This window comes from Strigops habroptila, chromosome 1 (genome assembly GCF_004027225.2).
Source record: "Strigops habroptila isolate Jane chromosome 1, bStrHab1.2.pri, whole genome shotgun sequence".
Classification (NCBI taxonomy): Eukaryota; Metazoa; Chordata; class Aves; order Psittaciformes; family Psittacidae; genus Strigops; species Strigops habroptila.
Window position 1 is genome coordinate 103,175,508 of NC_044277.2, and position 7,372 is coordinate 103,182,879.

Here is a 7,372-nt window from a genome sequence, read left to right on the forward strand (position 1 = left end):
TGTAATTCCTGCTGGTTTTCCTTCCTGTGCCCTCAAAGGCATACATCATGTGTTGTTCCCTCAGCCAGCACTCAAATTGCTTTGCCATGTGTGCTCTTAGCCCTTCACTGGGTTTCCTTGCCCCCCGCTTCTCCCAATGCATAGCCATCTCTGCAAATCTGTCCTTTTTCCTACCTGTGTCCTCTGCATTTCCCACATCATTCCCTTCACTGTGTTCAGTTTTACCAGATTCTGAAGCTCTGGCTCAAACAGGGACATTTTTTATCTGTATAATCCCTCTAGAGTTAAATCCCTCTGCAGACTTTTCTTTCCTTTTATTTTAACCCAAAATAAGTATGCCTTTTTCTGGTTTAGCTTACACTGCTTACAGCCTTCTTTTCTCTCAGCTACATCTGAGCCACTTCCCAGTTGTAACAGAGCAAGAAGTATGCTGAATGGCATGAGCAGAAGAGACAAAGGCTGCTGTGCAGCAGCATCTGCTGCTGGGACCACTCCATATCTCTCTTGCTCCTTCTCACCTGAGCAGAGCTCTGCTTGAATGACTGAGAGTTAAAAAAGATGTGTGCCCAGTACAGTCTGCACAGTAGGAATCTAACCCAGCTTGTGGAGCTGTAAAGCTGAAGAATTTGTACTAAAATCAAGCTGCAGTTATCCCTTTCAGATTTACTGTCAATTCAGTGAGGATAAATATCGGTCATCTTCCAGGTCATTAGCAGCCTTCTCCAAGCATTGCTTTCCATGCTTTGCTTTCCAAGCCTGAGGCCCCAAGTATTTACAAAATACAGCAGCAAGGCAGATTCAACTTCTGAGGCAGAGATCCCAGTTTTAACCTAGGTAAAGAAGAAAATCTTTAAATGGTCAATGTTCTGGTTGAAAACTCTGCTTTCCCCTTTAAAAGAGCAGTAACTATTAAATTCATATATTCTGTAGCCCTCGCTGCTCTAAGATGGGCTATTATTGCCCTATCAATGCATCAACATCAGCAGCATCAAGGCATATTCTCGCCCTTTCACCCCCAGGCTTATTTTACTCATGAACTAATGGAAGGAAATGCAAAAACTGGTGTTCGACTTCGGGGTGAGCTTTTTGGGGGACCATGTGCTAGCTGCTTTGCCACTGAGCAAGGCAAAGCTGCTGCTCCATGTCCCCTCTAGTGTATTTGGCTGACTTTGGTACCCATGATAACCTCGCCAGCTGCCCAGGCTTCTTCAAACAGCACCTTGGCTGCAGCATTCCTCCCCTCAGCTCCCCAGGGGAAAAGGCTATTAGAGAGACCACGGTTCCCTTCAGCTTCACTGGGCTCACTCAGGCTTGGAAATCCTCCATTCACAGCTGGTTGTAGCAAAGGTTGGGGTTTTCTGTCATGCTTTTTTCTTCCCTCTCTTTGGCCTGGAAAAAAGCAGCAGAACCACAGGTGATGCAATTTGATTAGAAGCTCCTGAGGATTAAATTAAACAGAATTATTTAACAAATCTCTGGGCTGTTAGCCCTGTCTCTAACAACAGCCCTGCTATAACCTCCCCCTTACTCCTCCCACATACATCTCCCTTCTCTTACAAAGGCTCAGTGAGACTGAATAAAATAAAATAAATTTTAAAACCCCACTTCAGTTAAAAAGAAGAAAGTGGCAATGACAATAACAAACAGACAAGTGGCCACAGCGCTGGATGCCAGATACTTTGCGTGCTGCTATGTAACTTACGCTGTGTAGCATCCCTGGGGGGCAGTGGTGGCCCCCCACCGCCATGGGCCATGTTGGGTGTTCTGAAGATGGAAGTGCTGTCCACTGCTATTGACCTCTTCCTCATCCCACACAAGCCAGCTAAGCCTTCATCTGTATAAATAAATTGGAGTCTCAGGGGAGAGGTATGCCCACTGCCAGACAAACTTGAGATGATGCATACTGCACCTAGCACTAATGCATTCTCCTGACGGTCTTCCCAGGGCTGATGCTCCTAACCCCACTGCCAACATCAGCCTCCCCATCCCACCGCTCCAAATCTCACCGAGGAGGACCCTGAAGAACCAAGATTTCATTACTGCATGCATGTCATTTTTTTCTTTTCTAATTCATTTTTAGTTCTTTGTTCCCTGCTTGATGAGAATTTAGGTTTCAGGAAAGCTGGACTTTCTCATACTTCCACTTCAGCCACAGCAGCTGAGCTTTATCTGGGGTAAGACCTTGCAACGAAAGCCAAACTCTGCTCTGCCTTGTCACTGGTACGGGGAGCACCAACTCAAACATGAAGTTATTTTTCAATGTACAGTAAATCTGTAGTAGCTGGCAATGTGGTAAATGAGCTACATGTTGCTGAAAGGAAATCAATAGACCAGTCGAGCCTGGAAAATTTTATTTCTCTGGTTTTGATACTTTATCCTATAAGTTCTGTTTGTTTCATTGTTTGTTTTTGGGTTTGGGTTTGGGGTTTTTTTTTAACTCTGGGACAAAATCAGCCTGACAGATACGAAATCTCTGTTTATGCTGAGAAACTTTGTTCCTTCCTGTTTTCCTGCCTAAACAAATTAAACACTCTAAATTTTAGTTGTCTTCAGCATGCCTGCCCTGCAGGAATGTTACTGGTGCTATTTGCAGAGAGATGATGCTGAATAAAAGAGCATAACTCGTCCCTTGGTATTTTACACTTCCTTTACTCTTGGTTGATTATCAAAGATTTCAGTTCTATCTTAGTACTTCCTTCCAGCTTTGTCCAAATTATTTGCCTTGAACATTTCTTGGCTTGAAAGTATATGTCAAGTTCAGTCTCCTGCATGGTGATCCCAGGACTTCTACTCCAGCCAGAAAATACTGCAAGTGCAGCCTACTCCAGAGCAAATAAATGAGCTTGCACAAGGAAAACAGGCAGGAGAGACTCCAGAAGTATTTTTCACTTCCTGGGATGAAGTTCAGAACTGCTTGTGTTTAACTTCCATTAGTTTATCAGTTCCCAAATAAAATAATAACACAGATATAGTCCAGATCAGTCAGAAAAGGTAGAAAATGAGGAGGTAAGAAATCTATAGTGCTTTTATGAGGCCCTCTGAACTTATTTATATGTATTAAGACAAACTTTAATATATATATATAAGATCTGGTTTTATCATCTTTAAGGAAGTTGGGGCCATGTTTCCTTTAATAATACACAAGTAATATAATAAATCCTATTTGAATGTACTTTCTGACTCCTTCCTGAGCTGGGAGACAATTAAAAAAATACAAAGGAATAAAAAAGGCTACTCAAAATGTAGTAGGCCAGAGCTGTTCTTTTGACAAAGGGCAAACAAAATTCCCAAAGTTTAGCAGTCGCTTCTAAAGACAGAAAGAATTCAGACTTTCCGAGTGGACTCTGCTTTTGACAAAGCAAGTCATCCCATTTCTGCAGTAAATCATAATCTGAAAATAAAGGGCATTTCAAATGTCACTTGATGTAGTGCTCTGACATGGCTATATTTTGGTAAGAAACCTATCTTTAGCTAGATTTCTCTTAGAAGTTTGTCCAGGAGTCAGCATCCATTTGATGTTCTGCTGCAAGCACCACAGAGACAACCTTAATTCTGGCATTTCCACGCTTGTGTGAGCTTGTCTGTGTAACCTTAAGCCCTTTGTATGTGGCAAATACAGATCCTATTTCTCCTTGTCCTTACACTTGCTCTAGTCATTCATGTCCTTGCAAAGCAGGTGCAAAGCGTTGTGACTTTGCTCACGCAAATGATGCAAAGGTCAGTCAATGCCAGTAATGATGCCTCAAAGTTAATTACCCCCTAATTTGGGGGTGGGGGGTGGTAGAATTATGAATATAATCCTGAATTTAACAAACATAAAAGAGCATTTAATTATTGTAGTTATGTTGTTATCCCCAGACACTTTCTCATTTTCAACAGGATCTGCTCCTCCAGGGTAGGAGGTAATTGCTTATTTCCTTGTACACTTCAGTGATCGTTCTAGAGTAGTTAATGATTTATTAGGAGAGCTGGAAGTGTTCAGTGGCTCTGCAAGTCAGCCAGCAGCACTGTGTCCAGCACCTTTGATGCTGATAACAAAAAATTCATCAGCCCAGAATCAGGGCCACTAATCAGGAGTGCTGCCAGGCGGTGACATGGTAATGATAGAGGCTCTTTGCAGAGATTACCCTCCTGCAAGATACCTGCCATGAGTCAGGCTCTGGGAAGAAAAGATAATTCTGGCATAGGGACGTCTCTCCCACTCTGTGTTTACCTGCTGCAAAGCCTCCTCCAGGCCAGCGGAAGCACAGCTGCCTTAGCACAAAGCTTGTGGTCTGACTGGAACTCTCTCCAGACTTTCAGGTTGTCAAATTAACATTTGCATCAATTTCATTTTCACATGACTCACCACTGAGGGATTCAGTCTGCCCCTGAACAGCCTTTAAATGGAACCGACCTTTCTTTCAAAGCTTGACCTCAGGTGGGGATTTAGAGGAGGAACAGGAAAGTGATTCAAACGCAGATGCCAGGGTCAGGTGGCTTTGGCTTTTCAGATTATAGCTCACAAACGAGAAGAGCTGTCACTGCACAGAAGACACTCATGATACACACTTCCTGACACCTTTTATTGGTTTGCAAAAAGGACAGCATGCATAGAGATAGGACAGGAAAACAACTGAAACACAGCAGAGAGTGTGTACGTGGGACCCTAACACTGAGATTGGAACATGTCTTTGAGGAAAGACCTGTACTTGTATGACATTTGTCCAAATCCTGTATAGTCTCTTTGTGCTGGGGTGTCTTTTTTGCCTGGGACAAGCTGGGACATACTATATGGGACTACAGAGAAGTATTTGTGGGGGACTCACTTTTCTGAAAGAATAGAATCATAGAGTGGTTTGGGTTGGAAAGCTCATGTAGTTCCAAGCTCCTGCCACAGGCAGGGCATTGTCCACTAGACCAGGTTGCTCAAAGCAACCTGGCCTTGAGCACTGCCAGGGATGGGGCAGCCACAGCTTCTCTGGGCAACCTGTGCCAGTGTCTCACCACCCTCATTGTGAAGAACTTATTCCTAACATCTAACCTAAATCTTCTGTCTTGCAGTTTAAAGCCATTCCCCCTTGTCCTGTCACTACATGCCCTTGTAGAAAGTCCCTCTCCAGCTTCAGGTTGGAAGGGACCTCAGAAGGTCATCTGCTCCAATCACCCTGTGCTTTCCCTCTCTTCCTTGGAGGGGAATTAAAGGCTTGCAAGGAACGAGGAGAACCTGCTGGTTTTAGGAATTTCGCAGAAAAATGACTGATTGGGCTCACCTCACCAAGCAAAGTCAGGTCTACTTCGTCTCTGGTCAGCCCCATTCCCAACATGGCACTTTCCCCCCCTTCTTTTTGTGTACACCCACTCTTCAGCATCCTCCCCACCAAAAATCCTGCCTGTATCACCCAAAACCCTTGTTCATCTTAGGTCTTTGACTTATGCCAGTTTTGGGAGCCACCAGCAGCTGCAGTTGAGAGAAGCACAAGACTGACATGAAACACTCTGGCTTCTCCTGAAGGCTTCTTTTTTAGTAACTCTCCATTTTCAGAGGTTATTGGCTTGCTCTTATCATTAAAGCTGCCCTTGGCAATACTCAACCTTCCTTTGTAAGAAAAACATCCTGGGCCTGAAGTTATATAAATGTCACATGGGTTTAAGGCATTTTTTCCCCACTCACTCATAAGTGTCAGTTGCAGTTTCTTATCCACAGCCTGGGAGTCAAGGAGCAGTTTGTGTCTCTTGTGTCTCCCGTATCTCATCACAGGGCACTTGTCACTTCAGAAATCTCTCTTCCCTTCTCAGGCTACTCCTCAAGTCAGGACAAAGACTATCAACTGACGTCTGAAGGGGGGGACAGCGCAACAAGTAGCTTGTTTTGTCTCTCTCTGCAAAGCTGGAAGTCGGGGAGGTATTTATAAGATGGAAAGACACAGGGTGTTGACTCTTTCATCTCACATTTTGCTGTGAGAGATTTGAACCGTTAATTTTCCAGTCCACCATCAAGAGGACTGCCAGAGAAAGTCCCAACTGCTAAAAACCTCATGGCAAGCCGTGAGATTCCCCTTGCCTGTCAAATGACAGAACCGTATTCAAAAGCATATAGATAAGCATGGAAAATGCTGGCAAACAGTTAGGAAAAGCAGGAGAAAGAAAAAGAGTATGAGGCTGCCTTCATGCCAGAGCATTGAGCCAGCCTTCAGCAGCACACACAGACCCAAGCTAGAAAAGCCTAGCAAAGTGAGAAGTGTCCTTCTCACTATTGTAGGCACATTCCTGCAAACACATTGCCACATTTTCCTTGGCCTGATGGTATAAAGTTGTGTCAGTTCCCCACAACGAGCACTGGACAACTGCAAACAAGAGTTAGGCTCAAATGTCTCACAAATTGTACAAAATAAATAAGATGGGAAGATGTCCTCCCACTTTTTTTCCTGAGCAGAAATAATTCAATTTATAGTGGTTGCAAGAAGGACATTTTAGAGGGAAGCCAGTATTTGGATGAATGTCTCTCACACCTCTGAAATTTGTCTTGCTGATCTATAAACTGTTCCTATGCCTCAGCCAGAAATTCCAGCTACGTTATAATGTAGCTCTCTTTTTTCTCATGTTATGTGGGCCTGATTCATCTCTTTTTCACCCATAAAATTCAGTTGAATACACTCAATATCACAGAAACACAGTTGCTGACATACAAGAAAACACTTTTCCAGAGATTAGGTTTGTCCTCTTGTTCTCCCTTTCTCTGACATACTTACGGTGCACAGTTGGCAGAAAAATTTAACATCTAAAATAAGAGTCCCACTGTGGGCACTGTGATGTTAATGATTCAGCGAATACATTTAATCCTTACAGCAGGGTGTAATGCATTACCTGGCTTTAGTTGAAAGAAATTCAGTGGAAGTTTTTTTCTGATTCTTGGATCTTTTACAACAGCTTTACAGCCCACCGCCAGGTTCTTTCTTTGATGGGAACTGCCAGTGATTAGCACCGGTAACACTGCAGAAGAGGGACTTGGGGGCTTCTTCACATCTCAGTCTATGCTGATGGGGACAGTTCCAGACCAACTGTGTTGCTGTGCATGAAGCCATCTAAAATACAGTATTTTGCTATACAGATAAATGTATACATATATATATAGGCTAGAGTTTATATTAAACTTATATATAGGCTAGTTTAATATAAATTCAAAAGAGGGGATAAATGTAGACCAAAAGAAATTTAGACCCTTGGGGTACCTACAGATTAGACAGTAGCTGAGTGACAGCTTTAAGATCTTTGGTTATGTTGCCATTTGTGCCTTTAAAGTTTTGCTTTTAGATTTTTGGTTAAAGTTTCAAGAGATTGAATTTCCCAATTAATTTTATTTCTCTAGAAGTTTTTCATGGATCATTAATAT

The 7,372-nt window shown here is 43.0% G+C and overlaps 1 long non-coding RNA gene across 1 annotated transcript; it reads right to left on the reverse strand.

The window, feature by feature from the left end:
• Nucleotides 1-570: 570 nt before the first annotated feature.
• Nucleotides 571-2,011, reverse strand: LOC115608694. Its single transcript, XR_003991636.1, has 3 exons — nucleotides 1,703-2,011; nucleotides 1,306-1,389; nucleotides 571-830 (listed from the first exon to the last, which is right to left on the reverse strand). It is a non-coding gene; the product is annotated as an uncharacterized LOC115608694 (long non-coding RNA).
• Nucleotides 2,012-7,372: the final 5,361 nt, after the last annotated feature.